Genomic DNA, 22,104 nt, shown 5'->3' on the forward strand with positions numbered 1-22,104 from the left:
AGCTGGACCAAGGAATGTAATGTTTATGAAATGCGTGAATGGCCCCTCCACTGTTTTCCTCGTTAGAGTCAACAAAAATCAATATAGGGTTATACCTAATGGTTATGAAAACACAAGTCCTGTAGCAGGACCCATGGGAGTCGGGAGAGATACAGGCACAGCCTACGCTTTCAAAGTCATTGTCTTATCAGACTGTTCGACCTTCATCATCATTGGTCGCATTAGGACACAGGAAACTGGAAACAGATAGGGAAAGGCTGGGGATTTCGAGCACATAGAGGCAGTAAAGGCCTGTGTAGCCAGAACCACCACAGCACCACTCAGCACCACCACAGCATCACTCAGCACCACCACAGCACGACTCAGCACCACCACATCATCACTCAGCGCCACCCCAGCATCACTCAGCACCACCACAGCATCACTCAGCGCAACCACAGCATCACTCAGCAGCACCACAGCACCACTCAGCACCACCACAGCATCACTCAGCGCTACCCCAGCATCACTCAGCACCACCACATTATCACTCAGCACCACCACATTACCACTCAGCACCACCACAGCACCACCACAGCATCACTCAGCCCCACCACAGCACCACTCAGCACCACCACAGCACCACTCAGCACCACCACATTATCATTCAGCACCACCCCAGCACCACTCAGCACCACCCCAGCAACACTCAGCACCACCAGAGCATCACTTAGAAACCACCACAGCACCACTCAGCACCACCACTGCATCCCTCAGCACCACCACAGCATCACTCAGCACCACCACAGCATCACTCAGCGCCGCCCCAGCATCACTCGCCACCACTACTGCACCACTCAGCACCACCACAGCACCACTCAGCAACACCACAGCACCACTCAGCACCACCACAGCAACACTCAGCGCCACCCCAGCATCACTCAGCACCACCACAGCACCACTCAGCATCACCACATCATCACTCAGCCCTACCCCAGCATCACTCAGCACCACCACATTATCACTCATCACCACCACATTATCACTAAGCACCTCCCCAGTTTCACTCAGCACCACCACATTATCACTCATCACCACCACATTATCACTCAGCAGCACCACTCAGCACCACCACAGCACCACTCAGCACCACCACAGCACCACTCAGCACCACCACAGCACCACTCAGCACCACCACAGTATCACTCAGCACCACCACATTATCACTCAGCACCACCACAGCACCACTCAGCACCACCACAGCATCACTCAGCACCACCACAGCACCACTTAGCACCACCACAACATCACTTAGCACCACCACAGCACCACTCAGCATCACCACAGCATCACTCAGCATGACCACAGCACCACTCAGCACCACCACAGCATCCCTCAACACCACCACAGCATCACTCAGCACCACCACGGCACCACTCAGCACCACCGCAGCACCACTCAGCACCACCATAGCATCACTCAGCGCCACCCCAGCATCACTCAGCACCACCACAGCACCACTCAGGATCACCACATCATCACTCAGTGCTACCCCAGCATCACTCAGCACCACCACCTTATCACTCAGCACCACCACATTATCACTCAGCACCACCACAGCACCACTTAGCACCACCACAGCATCACTCAGCACCACCACAGCATCACTCAGCACCAACGCAGCATCACTCAGCACCACCACAGCATCACTCAGCACCACCAGAGCATCACTCAGAAGCACCAGAGCATCACTCAGAACCACCAGAGCATCACTCAGCACCAACACAGCATTACTCTGGAACACTACAGCATCACTGCAACACAACAGCATCACTATGCGGTACCACAGCATCACTCACGGCCTCCACAGCATCACTCAGGGCCTCCAAAGCATCACTCAGAGCCTCCACAGCATCACTCACGGCCTCCACAGCATCACTCACGGCCTCCACAGCATCACTCACGGCCTCCACAGCATCACTCATGGCCTCCACAGCATCACTCATGGCCTCCACAGCATCACTCAGGGCCACCACAGCATCACTCAGGGGCACCACAACATCACTATGAGCTACCACAGCATCACTGAACGCCACAGCATCACTCGTCGCCACCACAACATCACTCCGCACCATCACAGCATCAATATGTGCAACCATTCAACAACAACTGGTTCAAATATGTTCTCTCAATGTTTCAAGCTTTATTACAAATGTCACAAAAAGATGTTAATATTTCACTTCTGTTCTTGGATTTTCGTCACAATAAAATACACTGAACATAATCTTCACAAAAGTTTAAGCTATTGCCATTATAAATTACAATCACTTTTATTTAAGTATTAATTATTTAAAAAAATTAAAAGCCATTGTTATTTGTAATATCAATACATCTAAGTCACGTAAATACAAAACATGTTGCATTACAAATGCTATAGGTGTCACATTTGCGAAAGTTATAACTATTGGCATTGTAAATGACAAAGCTATTAATTTAGCTATTTTCAAAACAAACACATAAATAAAAAAAAAGTGTCATTTACAAGACCAATAGCTCAAACGTTCCTAATGCGAGACCTATTGCATTGCAAATGCTTGTTTTTATAAAACCTGTGTTGTGTCCATCTGTAGTGTTTCCACTGTATTACTGTGTATATTCACAAATGCTTAACACACTGCCTCTGAGATAAGCCTGTCTGCTCGTGCCAAGCCACCAAGGGGGTGAGCATGGGTTATTTAGGAGTGTAATCCCCTTATCCTGACTTAGAAGTAAGGGTCCCTATTTGGACAAAGGTGAATACCATTGCCAACTAGAGACCCCCAGATCTAACATCGAGGAAGCATGTATGACGAGGAATATGCACAAGGGAGATGAAGAGAAAAGAAGTGCAGGGTGCAGTCTAGGGTGGTGGAAGAAAAAGGCAAGAGGTGGAATCAAAACAAGGCAGCCATGGTATTGGGCAACCTTGGCATTCAGAAACACCGCAGCAGGTTCGTTAAGTTTCCTTATTAATTTATTTTATTTATACAATAGGAGAAGAACGAGATCAGTAGGAGACAAGAGAAACTGTCAATACATACGAAAAAGGTGCAAACAAAGATATTAACAGGTTGATAAGTTTGACCTCCATATGAAGTCAGTAATAACATGGTTTTGGTCAGCAAATGAGTCCTAGTCAATGATAAGCTCATGAAAGCAACAGAGTGATCTTAGGTCAGGAATTTGTTCATCAGAAGTGTTTTCACTCCCCAGGAACTTATTGTTGTAACAAATTAAGCACTGTATAGTCAGTCTTGTTGTGGGTTATTCTGTTTCACTTCCATGATAAGTCAACCTAAGCTTTAGCCCACACATTGTATACCAGCTACATTCATTAACATTGAAAACATAATTATAATTTTTGTAGAGATGATGGAAAGGTGAGTTAAGGACATAATAATTAGTTCATACCTAGTGCGAAAGGGACCCACCACTTAGGATGTGAGTGGCACAGCTAGAAGTTCAAAGCTGCCCTCAATAATAGTCAGAGGTGCAGTCTGAGGGACACACTGCACATGGATTTTGGATGTATTTTCCTACCATAGGTCAGGTGGCCCATTATTCTCACTTGCATTATTTTGTATTTGTATTTGTATAGATTATTTCTAAAGCGCTAACTGTCGCTCTGAAAGGAGCATCCTGGCGCTGAACATGTGTACAAACCAATATTAGGGTCTAAATAGCAGCCATTACTAAATTGTCAGTCAGACCAAAAATCCACGTTTTTAAATGCTTCCTAAAGGCATTTTCCTGTACAAGGGATCTGAGGGCAATGGGCATGGTATTCCAGGCTTTAGAAGCCAACACTGTAAGAGACTTACCGCCTTTAGTTTTAAGCTTAAACCGTGGTATGTTAATTAAATTACCACCAGACGACCTCAAGCATCTTGGGGGTCATAGCGGGTAAAATGTCTCATGAGATATCTCGGCCTGTCTTATTGAGAGACCTGCAGGCGGTTAGCAGTATCTTAAACAGAATCCTTTTATGTAGGGGTAGCCAATGAAGGGTTGAAAGTGCAGCAGAAGCAGAAGATCCTCTTGATGATTTGAGGACTAATCTTGCTGCCGCATGTTGAACGCTCTGTAATTTTTTTAGCGTAGCTTTTTTGACTCCGGCCATTAGACCGTTACAATAGTCCAATCGCGGTAGTATTAGGGCCATTGCGACCGACTTTCTTGAGTCCATAGGAAGGAAGTCAAAAAACTTTTTGAGGGACTTGATGATACTAAAACAACTTCCTGCCATACTCCTTACATGTTGATCGAAGGAGAGAGAGGAGTCAAATAGGATCCCTAGATTTCTTGCAGTTTCCACTGAATGAGGGGGAGCAGGTGACTCTTTAGGCCACCAGTCCTTTGGATCCATGACACCATTGCTACACCACTACAAACTTATAAAAGTGGAGTACAACATACACAAAGGCTGCAGTAGGAGTGGCAACGTAGGTAAAGCTTCCCCATCACCTGTCACCGTGACAGAGCACATGGAAGTAACTAAACCATCTTATGTATATTACTGAAGAAATACGGCCAGTGTCATTGTCAAGCTTCCATTCCTGGAGTAAAATTTATGGATAGCATAGTAAATATTGGTCAAGCCCTGACGTTGCTTGATATATTCATCCTGTAGAGTCAATCTGGTTTAGATTTAGAAGATGTCAAGGACAATATTTGACAGTCATTGAGCCTCCTCTGCCATTCATGGCCTCTCTGGTCCCACGACTGCTGCACTCCTGAGACCTCCTAAGTGTTTTACAGAGTGGCATTACAGGTGCTCATGTGAACCACCTCCATGTGACAGGAACCTGTGAGGGACAGACACCCACAGGCATTTTGTGACACTAGAACTGGTGCAGGGTTGCCGCCACCTTCGCATTGCCTTTTGTCTCCTGGTCCTGCCTTCATCTGATTCACAGCAATTTTTATTTATTTATTTGTTTCTCATTTATTGTAGGGCCTTTGTGTCTACTTCCTCTACAGAAGGTCATTGGATGTGATGCTGTCGTGGTCACATTTTGCCACTGCTCTGTAATGATGTAATAAAGTCAAAGGCCGTGTGTTCTCTTCCTCAACCCCTGTGATTTTGGTGATGTGACAGTTGGGTATGTCGATTTAAAAATGTTTGAGTGTATTTAAAACTCGGCGTTTCGTTACCGAAAAATTCAACTGCATCCTCTGTTCCCCTCCTGTCGGTTGTCCACGACCTGGGCCACTGGAAGACTAAATTAAGTCGTAAGGAAAAGCAAATTATGCACCTAATATGCCAAAAGTTTGCAGCAGTATAACTTCCTTATAATGTCATTTTAATATATATTAAAACTCTCCATGTAAGTACAGCACAGCAATCAGCAGTTAACCTTTACAAAGGGGCTCCCACTGCTTTGCACCACCTGTGGCATTTATTTTCAGTCCATTTTCATCCATTTGATTTAGCAAAAATAAATTGGAGAACTATGCAGGAGATCATGGATTATACTTAAGAGGTGAAAGTTGCACTATCTTGAGGGTGTTTCTGTCCTTGTTATCGGCTTCAAGTAACCATCTTTTTGACTCTGCCCTTCCATTGTGGTTCGAACTCGCAGCAGACTGCAGCACTAGTGCGGCATCTTGCCCCCACATCCCTGGGTTCTGGATAATGGTTCTCACTCTCGCCGCTTCAAAGCCTTTTCTTTTTGATAAAGTATACTAAGGATGTTTTTCACAGAAAGTTGTGTTTTTATTTTTTTTATATGTTTCAGCAGCAGACCCACCCACACACGCTGTTTTCTCTGGGCGAAATGGTTCCTCTCTTACCACTGCAGATCTCTGTTTTTTGTTGCAGATTTATATAGTGCAAACTTGTCCCGAATATACTGTAGCACTTTACATAAGCACCAGTTAAGTTACACAAGGACACATTGATTTTTTTGTAGGCGCGGGGTGATTAAGTGATTTGCCCAGAATTACAGAATGTGGAGTCGACCTGAGGCTCGAACCTTGGTGTCCCAGCTCCAAAGTCGACAGCCTAGCTGTCAAGTCGGCAGTCTAGCCATGAGACCATATTCTTCTACACCAGAGGTCTTCAATCTGTGGGGGCAACCCCAGGGGGCGGGGCGGAGTTCTGGGAAGGGGGTTGCGCACTTCCAGGCCTAACTTCTGCCTGGAATACAAACTGTGCTCTTTTTTTGGGACAAAGTGAACCACAATTGTTAAAATGCTTCAGCTGAAGTTAATTGAGTGTCATGTGCTGTAAAACCTAGTCTTGCTTGTTTTAAGCATGCTGATTTAAAGCGCTCTTATACCTGCGGGTAAAGTTTGCGCTATATAAAAGTGAAAACTGATAAATAAATAAAACAAGCAGAAGCAGATTTGTTACTGTTTTTGCATCACTCTGTACATTTACCGAATGAAGGGCCAGATGTAGGTAAATCCGATTTACCGACTTTTAAATACCGAGTCATACCGATTCGGTATTTAAAAGTCGGTAAATTGGAAGGAGGCAGATGTAGGTAAAAAATTACCGAATCTGTAAGAGTCGGTATTTACCGAATCTGTAAATACCGATTCGGTATTTCCCATTGATTCCTATGGGCCTTGAAGCCCATAGGAATCAATGTGAAATACAGATTCGGTATTTACAGAATCGGTAAATACCGAATCATGCAAGGGTGCAGGGGGTGTCACTTTGACACCCTCTAGCACCCCAATTCTGGACTTGTGTGCAATGTGGCACACAGACATGCCCTAAGGGCATGTCTGTGTGCCACATTGCACAGGTGTGCATGCACAGATGTGCATGCACACCTGAATTCGGTATTTTACCACCCAATAGGATTGGGTGGTAAAATACCGATTTTTAAGGGCCTGTGGCACTCTTAGGAGTGCCACCTACATGTGGTTTTTCCGAATCGGTAAATATACCGATTCGGTATTTTACCGATTCTGTAAATTTACCGATTCTGTAACTTTACAGAATCGGTAAAATATAGGCCCCCTACATCTGGAAACCCTAATACCGGTCGGTAACGGCCGAATTCGGCCGTTACCGACCGGTATTAGGGCTCCTACATCTGGCCCTATGTCTGCCTAAAGAAGCCATATGGTCGAATTTAGAAAGAAAGTACAATTTTTTTCTCCACGTCAAAGTTGTGTTTTTCATTTACGAGGACCTCAAGAAGCAACAAAACTGCTATGTATCTGAGGCAGCGATTCACTGAATGCCTGTTTTTAAGCAGACCGTATTTCTTTTCACATTGGATGTATTTTTAGCACCTTACAAACACAACGTGTAGCTAGAAATAAAGAACAAAATACATTCGAGTCTGGGAAGAGTTGTACACGCTGTATGAAGGGATGGGGCAATTAAAAGAACAGCCTGCCCTGTGTACCATTACAGTGAAACTGCACCCTAGGCCCGACCCTTTCCATTAAATAGTTGCATGCGAGAATGCACATCCGAGCTGTGACACTGCATTACCCACGACAGAGAAATGTGAAATCAGCGTAAGAGACGGGGCTTTGGTCTTGGAAAAGCGCTGAGCGGGGAAAGTTTTGGTTGATGCAGGAAAGGAGGCTCCTTTGAAGCTGTGGTGTGTCCGCTCGTGAAGGAGTTGCGACAGCCTCCCACTCCTCACCTTTGGATAGAATGCCACGTCTGGTTGTGATAAGCAGCGGCCGCCCCACGTGGCCAAGACTGTCTCCTTTGACAAAGCCAATAGTTCTGACTTGATGTAGGTATTATATTACTTGTTTTATCATATACCTGGATGCAATGACAGAAACAGCATAGTGTGCCGGCCGACTTGTATTTTGCTAAGCACAGATTTTTAGCTTACGTGTTTTTGAGCCACACCCTTTATTACACTGCCCACGCCCCTTTGAGAGACACCCCTCCCCCAGTTTTTTCATCCCTTTTAAAGCCCTGCCCGTGATAGACCTACTTTGTGTATGCAATGAAAGTTTCCACCACTGCAGTCATTGCTGTACTTGCTGTGTGTAAGTAAAGCTGACACTGAATCTGACATGCCGATGTTTGTGGTTGCAACAGTGATTTGCATGAAAGAGCACGCAGGAGGCAGATGTGAAGAAAAATAACCGTTTCTGTCCATTTTTTTCACGCCTCAGGCCAAGTACTGGTTGTGTTACTGCACGGAGGCTTTGTTTATGTGTAAATAGTGATGCCCTTTTGCCGGGAAACATCCTTTACCACGCGGATTTTACTCCGCAAGGCTTTAACAACGCGTCCATTACAACGCAAGTCGTAACCACGACTTGCGCTGGAGGGCGCTAGAGGATTAAGAATAGTATATTTACTATTCCAACACCTTCCCTAGTGTCCATGGGGACTGGTGTTAGAATAGTAAATTATACTATTCTTAATCCGCGCCCCCAACGCAAGTCGTGGTAACGACTTGCGTTGAAGGGACGCGTTGTTAAAGCATGCGTTGTGACGGTACGCATCGTACCGTCATACATCCCCTTTTGTCATCGGGTACGTCTTTAATGCGGGAAAAGAATTAATGGCGGGTGTTCATAAGGTAACGCCTAAAAGCAGTGCGGCTTTAGCACGTGGGAGCTGGGCCCATGCCCTGGGCACACAACTATGGCGGGGCGCAGGAGCCAGCTGGTTTCCTGCAAAACGTATGGAAGGGCCTGGTTTAATAACACCAGGGGGTACAATGCGCGAGGTAGGCGGGGCAGCTTGTTTAATGGCACGCCTTGCTTAACTGCACCAGAGGGGGCGCTGTGTGAGAGTTAGGGGAGCACCTTATTTATTGTACCAGAGGGGGGTGCACATTGTTTCTGCCATTGCAAGGATACTGTTAGAGGTAAGGGGTGCCACATGTTTACCGATATCTGCGCAGCACTATGCATGAGGTAAGGGCAGAGCTAGGTGACGGTCATCAGGGTGGCACTGTGCAAGAGGTACTGGTAGCGCAGACGTAGTGTGCTGGAGGTGAAGACGTAACTTGTTTTGAGGCGCTCTGCAGTGCAAGAGATACGCGGCGATTGAGGGGCACTGTGCAGGAAATCCACTAGGGGTTGAGGGATCCCTACGTAGAGTGAGAAGCGGTGGGCAGGGTAAGGACACCGAGGCCAAAAACAACGTGCGGGTAGAAAGCTACAACTTAAAAAGCGCTCGTGAAACCTCCTCGAAATAAAAGAAGCAGCAAACGCGGAAAACAACGCGCGGGTAGAAAGCTACAATTTTAAACAAGCATTACTACTTCCTCCAGCGCTTCTGCCGCCTCTGTTGCTGCTCGTCGTGGAGTACAAACGAAACAGAAACCTACAAGGCGCGCGTCGTACGCTGTCTAAGGTAGAAGCTCACGCGTGCGACCCAATCCCAAGCCGCACGTCGGAATCTGCCTCAGCCATGCTTCTCAATGCTGCGCGTGGCCATTTCTTGTCCCTCTGTGACTCCCCCTGTTCCCTGCTGCCCTTCCCACGCACGCTGACTGAAACCGAAACCTAAAGCATTCCAAAGTCAGTCACGTGAACTGTTCACGAGGCGCGTGTCGTGATCGGATTCTTTCTGCCATGCTGTCTACAGCAGAAGATGACGCGCGCGACCTAATCCCATTGCAAAATGCTGTGCGTGGCCATCTCTTGTCTCCACTCATTGTCGGCTGAGCCGACTACTATAGTTCTCGCAGCGAGAACGCGCTTTCGTCAGGGCGAGACCTAAAAAGAGGCCGGGCAGACATGTAAAACAATCATTCAAATAAGCCTTCATGCCAGGGTGCCTGCTTGCCTGAATAAAATGCAAATGTTTGCTAGGAGTTAATCTGCAAATGTAAAGGGTGCTTGGGAGTGGTTCTGGGTTTAATTGCTCGAATCAGTTCAAGCGTTGTGACGGCAAAGATGTGTTTTTTGTGTGTGGTGGTGAACAACTGGGCTGTGAAGTGTGTGCTTTTAATGACAACTGTATTTATACAGCGCTTAGTACCCCCGAGGAGGTGTTGAAAGGACAGTTATGCAACAAAACAAACACATTACTTAAGGTCTGATATTACACAACTCTACATTTTCGAAGCTCCATTTTAGCCTGAAACCCTTAGCACACTTTGCAGCAGTCTATCTAATAACGTGTGTAATGCAAGTATAAAATAATGACTTACACATTCACAGTGCTTTCTGTCACAGGCTGTGACCTCATAGCACTAAAAATACACAAGTCACTATTTTCCACTGCACTAACTTAATTCAATTCTGTGGCTCTCTGGTTATACACAGACCTATGCAGTGCATTAAATAATAGAGGTTTTATAATGTACTATATAGTGCATTTCCCACTAAGTAACACATTTTTACATATATTTTTCATTTAAGCTACCCATTATTTTATATGTATCTACCCGATGATGAAAGACCTAAAAAACGAACAAAAAAAGTTTTGGGGCTGATTTATGAGAGGCTTGGGCGACTGGAGCGTCATTTTTTTAAGCTTCCGCAGCACAAGCATTTCATTGACATCTGTGAGGCGAGGCAAAGTCACCCTGCGTGGCTTAGCATGGCCTCCTAGATATGGAGTAAGACAAAACAGCTGAAGTCACTGCGTTGCCTTACTCTATGTCAAATAGGCGTTCAATAGGTGTTGCGGTGGATGTTCTCACACAATGCCCATGGATTATGACGCTGCCCCAGATTTACAGAACCATGTAAACATGGAGCAGTGCCAAAACCTTACGCCTTCCCTCTTTTAATGCGTGCTGCATTCTGCAGCACTCATAGAAAGAGGAAAACTCCACTCAGGATTGTTTTTGTGCAGGAAGGTACCCCTTCCTGCACAAAAACCATCCTGCCTATGTTGGCGCTAGGCGCTGCCAACATAGGGGTAAAAGGAAAAGAATGCACCATATTTGATAAATAAGGCGCATTTCTGCCCTTTCACATTGGCGCAGCAAGAAGAATTGCAGCGCTGCCCTACACCAATGCCTCATAAATGAGGCCCTTTGTTTTTAGCCACACCTTTGACCACGCCCCAACCACTGACCTTCAGTTTGCTAAACACTGTTTAATTTATTTGCCCAATGTATAAATGATTTGCTGTGGGAATTGGGGGTGTTTATGGTTGTCGATAGTTAACAATGATGAGAAGGCACAAGTTCTAGAAATTTTGCCTAAACGTTTTTGACTAGGGGGTCTCGGCATCAAAATGTTTGAAGACCTCTGTTCTACACCCACTTGCTTTGGGCAAACAAAATTCGCGAAACACAGGAAATCCGTTGATGCTGAAGTTCTGCCCCAAGTTGTCTGGTTTTTCGTGTGCAATGCTGCAGTTTTCACACAAAATGGTGCGAGCAGCACATCATTACTAAAATTCAACAAATGCAAAAATAGTGAAATTTCCACACTGTTTTGTTTTGCTATCTGTAAATAATGCCCCACTACTTACCTTTTTTTTGGGGTTGGTTGTGCTCAAACACGACCACCCAACCATCAATAAATTGATGGCAGAATTGTCTTTTCAAATACAGACTGACTGCTTTTGCCCCCAAGCTATACTCCAACAAGGCCGACTTTTATGAGTAACGATTCTATCTTAACATATGTGCAATATAGTACTACTAACGTACTTAAGGTTGTACAGTCGGCGTTATTATTGCAATGTTTAAAGTAACTGTGCAAATAAATTGTCATATTGTCAATGCCTGCTTTCTGGCCCGTGTTCGGCCTTGCGTAAGAGAGTGCATGGTTCTGCATGATGTGCTCTACCACTCCCTGCTGGCACGGTGGCACTACAAAGGGAAATGCCAAAAGAGGCCTCCCTTTCCTATGGGAGGAAATATTTCTTCTTGGCAACATAAGTAGAAAGCTAAAAGGCAGCCTGGGCGTGTGAATGTCAGTCAGTGTGCAGTTAGAATGGTTTCTGGTTGATTATGTGGATGAGTTGCCATGGTGAATTGTCTGTATTGTACATGTGTGTTAGGTCTGGTGTCAGCTAGAAGTGACCTCTGTTGCCTGCTGCAAGGATGTAGCTATTATTAATGCAACTTACTTAGGAAGTCAAAGAAGTGGTCTTGGAATGCTTGATTTATCTAAAAAAAACTAATAATTAACCTGGACTGCACAACATTCAAGTGCATTGTTTTTTGTCAACAATGCCCTCCTGACAGAACCCTATACATATATAACTGGTCCTTCCTAAACTTCCCAGTCAGGTCCCTTCTAGATGAGTACACTGGCAACCTCAAACTGGTTTCTGCCTGTGACCCAGAGCAGCGGGGTGAAGCCAGTGAAATATAAAGCATGTCTTCCTTACCGCAGCAGGTGACGTGCCACTGGGCTCAGAGGTCTCAATGGGTAACTGCACCCTAATTGTAGAAGCCTTTTATCTACCACTAGGGATCAAGTGGAGCCTACTTTCCTTCCTTCAATTTTGAATTAAGACCCATATTACCTTCAACATACCCCTGATATGGTGTTCTGGTCACGGTCCCAGTGACGACCTCTCCACCAGGACTGACCTTCTCCAGGGGATAGCCAATATGTGGACAAGGGTGTAGATGCACCACGTATGCCGTGAGCCACCGGAGCTCTGTCTCTCAGGACTAGAGCAGGGCCTCACCTCATCTTTTGCAGAGGAGCCATCAAGGACGTGCCAAACATTGGCCAGTAATTGACCAAAATGTTAGTCACTTCGGGACATCTAATGTTGTGTTTGGACAAGCAAGGCACTGAGCGCCCCCCCCCCCCCCCCCGAGATGACCAGATAGATTATTTCATCCTAATTTACATAAAGGTTTGAAAAAACATTTATGTAATTATCTGGGGGTTTGTCTGTACTGCGTATTTCTTACCTACAAAAATGTAGAGGCAAGGAACTTCACTAACCTGCAAAGGTAGAGACTGGGCAGCAATCCAGTACCAGAAGGTGTAAGTGATCTACACACTGACTCCTTCACCCATCTCCCCCCAAAAACTATTGCATCATTTTTTTAGAAATGTGCCATCTCCTGACCATCCATGTGCATCCTCTCTGTTGCTACTTTAGTCTATAAACTAACAGCGCTTTTTAAAATCTGAAAATAACTGATGCCTCTCTTTGTAGATGCTTTAAGAGATAGCACACATTTTACCAGGTAAACAGGCGGGGATATACTGCCTCTTAGGGCTATCTGGCATTGCCAGATGGGCCAGCTTGAAATGGCAAGTGTTTGGTTTTTTTTCTCCATCACAGCCCATGGGACCAAAAAGAATACAATGGCCACCTTTTCTTTCAAGATTGACTCAGGAACCACAAGGCTGCGTCAGCAAACCGGTCAAGTTCCAATATATTTGGGGGCAAAAGGCTGCCCCATCTGAGTTCTCATTCACATAGTTTTGGGGAGTAGAATAATGTTGAACTTTTAGGGTAAATGGGAAAAAGGAGTGAGTTCCTTGGATTGGTGGGGCACAGACCTGGACTGCTGTTTTCACAGAGCAAGAGGCCTGTGCACTCTGGCCTCACAATCACACCACCAGGGTTAACTGTATTCAAGGAGTGGGACAGAAATCAGCGAAGAAATCAACATGTCAATTTTCAGGTTTCGCCTACACAGTGCTTGTGAAATCTATTGTTTTTATTATAAACCTAAAAGGGGCTTATATCCCTCCTCTCATTCCTGGCTTTTCATTGGTTCCTGTGTGTGCCACTTATTTTTCCTCCATTTCTATTGGCTATGGAATATTTCCCTTATTTACCCATGCTTGTTCCTCATCTGCTTCTCTTCTCAGTTTCCCGTAGCCGAAATAACTTTAACATTCACTGTGGTGGAACTTTTTTTTCATAAAGTTTTGCCTCATTCTGCTTTTTGTCTTGCAGCAGATTTATATACTGCACCTTATCACCCTGAGGGATTAAGTGAATTGCCCAGAATCACAGGATGTTGCTGACGCAAAGACTTGAAGCGGGATCCCCAGCTCTCGAGTCAGCAGCTCTGATCACTGCGCCACATCCTCTCCACTCCCATGATACTTTTCAGAGAGCTCTTTCCTTTTTCCGTTCATCCCGGACGGTGATTAAATAAAACAAGCACTGGCGTTGCCAATAGGTTTCGCATTTGGAAAGTTGGAGCTATTGGTTTTGTAAATGACATTTTATATTTATATATCGTTATTGGCATTGTCAATAACAATATATAAATATAAAATGTCATTTACAAAACCAATAGCTCCAACTTTCCAAATGCGAAACCTATTCGCAACGCCAGTGCTTGTTTTTATTTCGGTACCCGAACCTATTTTCCGACCCATCCAACCCTTGATTCTGATGTCAAACTTCGATCTGTGTAAAGGAAAAAGAAGCTATCATCCTTGCTCTAGAATCATATGCCCCTTGATGTTTAACATTCCAGCAATATTGGTACGTCATCCTTAAAGTACTGCTGTTGACTCTAATAAACACCTTCCAGAACATTCTACCGGAGTTAGCGCACGTTTTTCACTCTTGCCAGCTGCATTAAGACCTGGTCTCGTGCACTAAGTCCAGATAGAATGGCGCTGACCTAAATGAAATAATGCTAAGCCAAAAAAGAAAACACGTTTAAGTACCCTCCGGTTTCCCTTTGCAAAATGTTTTACATGCATAACAATAAATAAATAAATAAAATGAATACCTGAAACCGGATACACGGCCGCTCGTCAAATATAGTTAGTGGGAAAGGAAGACTCTAATAAACACCTTCCAGAACATTCTACCGGAGTTAGCGCACGTTTTTCACTCTTGCCAGCTGCATTAAGACCTGGTCTCGTGCACTAAGTCCAGATAGAATGGCGCTGACCTAAATGAAATAATGCTAAGCCAAAAAAGAAAACATGTTTAAGTACCCTCCGGTTTCCCTTTGCAAAATGTTTTACATGCATAACAATAAATAAATAAATACAATGAATACCTGAAACCGGATACACGGCCGCCCTTCAAATATAGTTAGTGGGAAAGGAAGACTCTAATAAACACCTTCCAGAACATTCTACCAGAGTTAGCGCACGTTTTTCACTCTTGCCAGCTGCATTAAGACCTGGTCTCGTGCACGAAGTCCAGATAAAATGGCGCTGACCTAAATGAAATAATGCTAAGCCAAAAAAGAAAACACGTTTAAGTACCCTCCGGTTTCCCTTTGCAAAATGTTTTACATGCATAACAATAAATAAATAAATACAATGAATACCTGAAACCGGATACACGGCCGCCCGTCAAATATAGTTAGTGGGAAAGGAAACATTATGAACGGGTAGCATGCCGGAGGGAAGCCGGATGGGGGTGGGAGAGCCTGGTGGGGGGCGGGAATGCGAGCGAGGGGAGAAGTGTGGCAGGCGGATTAGGGAGATGCGCGTGCTTGTGTGGTCACGTGACCCGCTTTTGTGGTCACGTGACTCACATGCACTGTGAAGAAACCGCAGTGGTTTGACGAGTCGATCGAGCACTTGAATTTTCGCCTATTACATTCGCAAGCGAATGATAATAGGCGAAACCTAAACAGCTTATTATTGATCACATAGGTGAAACCGATGCATTACCAATCCTTGTTGTAAGTGCTGAGGATTGCTTCCAACTGGCCTAAGAAGCACACTCTTGGACATTATCTTGGAGTGTGTAAAGTTGTGAAGCTTTTATCTTGGAAACGTACTGTATTTCTCAAAAACACTATGAATATACCCCGTGGCTAGTGAAGTTTTTTTGCACATATATTTTCAAAGGAAAATTGATTCTTGTGTAAATCTTTTAAAGTTATTTTGAAAAACAAAATTTACCAACATCCATTTAGTTTCAAAGCGATGTGAAAACTAATCTTAAAGTTGATTTGGGTGAAAATAGTCTTGTCGCCAACTATTGTTCACCAAGGAAAATTATCATTGTGAAAAACCTGCAACAGAGTACAGCTCTGGGAAAAGAGGGGAAATCTACAACCTACGAGTAGGTCGATGATTAGGCTCTTTAGAATGCTTTGCTCACATATTGTAAACTTCACACAGCTACTTTTAAACCATTAGTGAGGAGAAGGCAATTTCCCAATGTTAAGTGAGAAAATGGGGGAGGCAATAATGAAAGTAAATATTCACTTTAATAAGAGTTGAAGGGCAACAGTAGGCTTTGAGACTAATGTCCATGTTGAAAGCCCAGCTGGTCCATAGACTGGAATGGCTAAGCCATGGCATCCTTAGTAAATGGAACACGATTTGCAATGGGCAGTGTAAATAAATAGGGTGACTTCCGGCCACTGATAAATATTTTCACTGGCGGCAACCTGCTGCCAAAAACATCTCTCAATTTACTAAATTCCTGACTATGCAATGTGATATTACCGCTTTGCACTCAGGGTGATACTAGAGATGTATAATTAATGATTCAAAGCAGAAAAATGTGCTGTGACCCCATTACTGGGTATTTTTCAGGTTCACCTCATATCAGGCAATATCATCAGAAGGGGGCGGTAGGGTACCCCCTCGTGTTGTAACAAAAAGGAATCTTGGTTGGTCTGGTCGTTCATTTTTCAAACTTCGGTGTTTGTGTTTTGCAAGGATTTACTTCGACATACGTCAAACCAGGATAAAGAAAATACGTTTAACCTCTTTCAGTGATCAGGGCTCAAATGATGATGAATTCAGAGTGAAAAGTGATCAGCTCTTCATGTTGCAGCGTCGAATTCAATACAATGTAATGGGTTCTGCCAAATGGGATCTGTGGCTAGTTTCAGGACAGTAGCAAATAGAAAATTAAAATACATCTCATGCACAGACACACAGTCTGGCTGCTCTGCTGCCTGTTGACTGACTTAACATGGTTTTCACAAAAAAACATTTCCTCTTCTGTTTCAGATTTAATGCAGTTGGCGAAATGTGATGGGAATGTTGCCTTCGCCCCCAGATTTCCTATCCACACAAAGGAGCGTAAAAATCTCATTAATTTCTTGCTCTTGTTCCTGTAAGTTTGAACTTTGTACTGCATCCCTTGACAGTTGAACAGTTTTAATGAACCTTACTTTTTTAGTGCGTATTTGAACTATGTTTATTGGCAGTTGTACATACAACGATGAGAAATTTATGATCTACAGGATGCGAACACTTCTTTCTTGTTGCGATGGGCGTGTTGCCGCTTTATGTTGTTACTGTCCTCATCCGTCATTGTGAATCACATTTGCGCGGGCTTCCGGCGGTATAAAGATCTTGTAGCAACTGGTGGCTAGGTGGGATGGACGAAGGCCATCTGAAGCTCATGGACGTCAAGTCACCGAAATCAAGAAATGCCATGGGTGGCGGAAGTGACATCACGCCCTACGACCTCCAATTTTACTCACACACACATACTTACACATACACACAAATTCACACATATACGCTCTCTCACACATAAACACGCTCTCATACATTTAAAAGCATTTTTTACTTACCTCAGCTGGCATGGAAGGCCATATTTAAGCTTATAGTACTCCATTTTATGACACTATTAGTGAATAATATTTTTCATTTATTCACTATTAGTGTTGTAAAAATTGACAGAAAATAAAAGTGAGTGGAGCCCCAACCACCCCTGAGTTCCTTGCACTGAATTTTCCACCTCTGAGGCCAGGGGCCTCAGTGGCAGTACTAGGGGTAGCAAAGGGAAAGTCAGGGTTCGCAACTGTGACCCCTGCATCTTGCACAGTGCAAGCGCTCGAGTAGATTTCTACTCGAGCTGCAGCTTTCTCAACGCAGACTGGTAGTTTCTCATCGCGAGCATACGCGACCACTCGCAATGAGACACCTGACCTCCCCACGTTGAGAAGCTCGCCGGGAGGTTTATTTTCCACGCTCGCGATCGGCAACCTGATGTTGCTGATCGCGAACGAGGAAAAAGTCTCGCCGGGATGTCATTTTGCTTGCTCGCGATCGCCAACTTGACGTTGAGGAGATGAGCAAGCAAAAAATTACCTCTGCACTACTCTGTGCTATGCTAGGCGTGTTTGCACTGTGCTAAGTGCAATTCGGGTAGTGCGAAGTAGAGCAAACTATGTGAGCATAGCGTAGTGCTTTGCCCAGGTTTAGTTTCTTGTGCGTCCAGCTTTTAGGCAGAAATACAAATGTCAAGATAACTCGTGATTAATGCAGGGGTGGGTGGTTCCCTTTGAAAGTGGTGTGGCAAGTGAAGTGCCCCACCACTTTGCAAAAAATAAAACACCCCCTCCACCCAAAACCCCAAAGTAATGCACCCTTCAAAAGCTTAAAATAAAATACTCCCTCCCTCCAAAACCCCCCAAAAAACACCCTCTCTTCAAAAGTAAAAAAAAAAACCCTAGAATAACATTTTAAATAAATAAAATTAAAAGTCATGACCAGCCATAGGCGGTCCATTGGGGCTGAGGCGCCACGCCCCCCCACCTTTTGCCCCTCACAAATAGTGTCTGTCAGCCTGAACAAAGGTCAGCTAAAAAGACACCATTTATTATCAGGTCAGGCAGCCAGGAACAAAACATGCGCTAAATGCGCAGACTCCTGGCTGCCTGAGATGAATTTTGCAAGGCTGAGGAAGTCACAGCACAGCACAAATGCATCTCCCTTTGTTTTTAAAGCACATCACAGTAAATTAGTTCCATTTAAGCTAGAAATGACTAGTGCCATCTTATTTATTAACTGTACTTTATTGAAATGGTGGATGAGTGAGTTTGTGTTATACCTACAGGTTTTGCCATCTTAATTGAATTCACTGCTCCTTTTACCCCCAATTTAAGTGATGTCTACACTCACCTAACTATAACGTTACTTTAGCTTTTGTTTTTTCATTGAAGATATATATGTGTGTGTGTGTGTGTGTGTATGTATGAAAAATGTGTGGTAAATGATGCACGATGCAATGCAAAGTATTATAAAGGTCAACGCGGTTTATTACATGATCACATACACATGTTAAAGAATGTGTTGTAATGCCTTATATTCCTCAAGGGTTAATCATGCACCATTGCATATTTGCACAAAGTGTGGATGGTACTAAAGGCCTGCAACCTCATGTCAACCACCATGTGCAGGACACACTTCCTAAGAAACATTCTCATCTTTCACTAACCTGCCTGCACTCTCAATTAGGTGACACCCACAAACAGCGGCGTAGTGTGAGTTGCCAGCGCCCAGGCAGGCAAGTAAAGTATCCTTTCACTTTTCTTTTAAAATTTTGCGTCCCTAAGAATTTTGCACCCGGGTCAACCACCCCTCTGCCCCTCCCCCAGCATGCTACACTACTGCCCACAAATGCCTACATAACTTTCTCAAAACTTCTCATGAACCTTCCTGGTGCTTAACATAATGTGCCCCCAAAAGACCTGATATACATTTACTAAATATTTCAAAACCATTTGCAGCAGGAGATCCAATTTAATTTCTCCTGCCCAGGTCATTAATTCCCAGCCTTCGTTTCAAGTATTGCTGATGGATGCTGCATTACTTTATCATTGTCTCCAACACATTGATTTTGTTTCCTGGATATATATATATTTCCTTATGGCGACAGGTTACCGAATATAAAGTAGCTGTGTGTGATTATAGCTTCACCAACCCTGAAGAGGGATTGCCTTAGATTGCTTTCAGGTTCAAGTGCCTGCAGCAGTGAGAAGAGGCGCGCTCCCGCCGGCTGCTGTGCACAGGCGATGCATGCAAATGAAGCACCCCACTTATCTACCGACGAGAAACAAGGCTTGGATTAACCGGAAGACCTCTCTGGTATTTATCCCCGTGCAGAAGTGAAAGAGGTTCCAAACTCAATCACTCCCGTATGATAAAGAGATCTGCGAGCAGCAGCATGAGACAGCTGAGACATGAAAAATGCATGAATTCGAAGCCTGGTCACATAAAATATTCATGTGTCCTACAAGCACGGCTGGAATCGCCTATGTTTGTCTCGCCCTCAGATTTGTAGAGGGGTGAGCACCTGCCTAAGAGATGGAGGGCTCTATGAATGTTACTGCCATAGTACAGAGGTTCGAAATACATAATCTGAAGTTAAAAACAATACATGGTACACGTAGATGGGCATGGGGGGCTCCTTGGGTACAAACTTGTCGCTTGTAGCTCTATAGATAAGATGTTGAAGCAGGAAGGTTTTAAGATAGCAGAAACGGGGGTTTTGTATTTTATTTGGGGTGTTTGGCTTGGTTTTATTTATTTTTTGGGTGGCAATGCAGCTGCCTCCGTATTGGTCCAAGCACGGTTACCTGTGCAGGTGTCGCCGTGAACTATCTTATCTTAATGATGGATAATTGATAGCTAGCATAAGATGTGAGATTGTTAGATAGTGAGAAGTTTCACAGAACTTTAAGCAAAGTATTCAGAAGCTTGTGATCCAAAAGGAACGCACTCTGGTCTACGTGAATTTATGTTTAGCAGAAGTCAGGACTAGGCCTGGGCGGTGAACTTCGCTCCGTTTGCAGCGTTTGCTGAGTTTTCTGCACTTCACACTCCGCAGAGTTCACGGAGAGCAGAAAACTCCGCTTCTCGATGTGCAGCAGAGTTTTTTTCCCCACTCGAGATCGTGAACGGTAAGATCGCGAGCGGTAAGTTAGCGAGTGCAAGCTGCCGCTCGGGTAGAATTTCTACCCGAGCGGCAGGAATACCTGCACAAACTGCAGTTCGCACAGCACTCCGCCACTTGCGGAACTTCGCAGAGTTTTTTGTAACTTTGCGGAGTTTAGCGTAGCAAAACTCAGCGAACTAAGCCCAGGACTGGTCAGGACCTGTGAGCAAGTTCAATATGCATTTGTTTAAGAAATACTTCCTTGGGAATGGTTGAGTCACTGTATCTACCAGGCCAGAGCTGACAAAGGAGACCGCATGCATAGGAGCAATTTGGTAACTGAAGATTAAACTGAAGGACAGAAGCCAGTACTCAGTAACTCCTCTGCGGTCACTACATCTCAAGGCAACACTTAAATGTCAATGGTTGCAGCAGTGTAAGCTGTCGACAAAAATGGGCTCTTCCATATGAAGGCTGAGCTTTGTTTTGAATTTGTTATAAATCCTGCAGGTTATACAATGAGCCCTCTCCAAAAAATATATTAACTCACCAAACTATCATTTAAGTAGCTGACCTGCAGTTCACATTCAGTGCTCTGCAGCAGGCAGATTACACTCATGATGACGATGATTAAAGTATGTAAACAGCAGATTACACACAGATGTATGCAGCAAGTGCATTAAACTTACTAGTATTGGGGGCGTGGCTAGCAGCCAACGATGGCGGCAGCGCCTTAGAGAGGCTCCCAATGTAAGGCGGCATCCCGCAGAAATCCGGCAATATATCCGACAAATTTCCCATCCAGACGGATCGGACCGGGTCAGGCGACCGAGCGGCACCCGAAGAAGTTATTTTAAGGCAGCGGCGACTCGGCGTTCGGAGGTGCGGCGAGGTGAGAGAGGGGGCCTACTATCCCCCACGGAGCAGCGGTGTGGACAGCGGACGGAACCCGGGCGGAAGTGAGGCCTCGGCGGGTTTCGCTCGCCGGAAGTAGCGGATCATCGGCGGGTGCACCCAAAAGACTCGGAAAGCCTCACCAACCAACGGACTGGCCCGTGAATGAACAGGCAGCAGGGCGCTGCCCACACAACGTAGGAAAACCTCTGCTCTGGGGGACGAAATCGAGCAGAGGGGCGGCCCGTACAGGCGAACACCGTACCCCTGTGCATAGACGCCTGGGGAGGAAAAACTGAGAGGAAGCATCCGGTGGTGAGTAGGACGGTCCTCGCTTCTCACGGACCGCCGGATCACACCATCAGCGAGACACAGTGAGCTCCGGGCTGACTGAGCGCAGGAACCCCCCCTGCAGGGCAGGTTGAGTGGCGGCTCAGTGAAGACACGCTCCAGGCATAGCAGGCATTTACCCACGGGCAATAACAAGCACCGATAAAGCGCTACCACGTGGGCACGAACTATAGGGAATATATCCTCCTCTGACTGGAAGGCTCATTACCCCAGGACACCACTGAGGGGCAACGGAAAGGGTGTAACGCACGGGACACTCGGAGAGGAGTGGGTGAGACATCCCGATGGCGGACACCTTGTGAGAGACCCTGCCCGAGCCTGCACTGATCACGGCAATCTAGCCAGAAGATCCGTCCACGCGGGGGAAGGCCCATATCACCCCATATGGAGGGGTAAACTCG

General features: G+C 45.2%; 1 protein-coding gene across 6 annotated transcripts in view; it reads left to right on the plus strand.

Annotated features, from left to right (window-relative positions):
- The window catches only part of GPR68 (G protein-coupled receptor 68), a 257,032-nt gene that overhangs the window by 169,859 nt on the left and 65,069 nt on the right, over nucleotides 1-22,104 (plus strand). For 5 of the 6 annotated variants that reach the window (XM_086937649.1, XM_086937654.1, XM_086937651.1 and 2 more), the window contains 2 exons: nucleotides 4,973-5,120; nucleotides 16,798-16,903. The gene's annotated coding sequence lies outside the window, so the exon portion shown is untranslated. The remainder of the gene's footprint in view (nucleotides 1-4,972; nucleotides 5,121-16,797; nucleotides 16,904-22,104) is intronic. The other variant, XM_086937650.1, reaches the window with a different exon arrangement.

The sequence above is a fragment of the Lissotriton vulgaris genome, chromosome 9 (assembly GCF_964263255.1).
Source record: "Lissotriton vulgaris chromosome 9, aLisVul1.2, whole genome shotgun sequence".
In the NCBI taxonomy this organism is placed as follows: Eukaryota; Metazoa; Chordata; class Amphibia; order Caudata; family Salamandridae; genus Lissotriton; species Lissotriton vulgaris.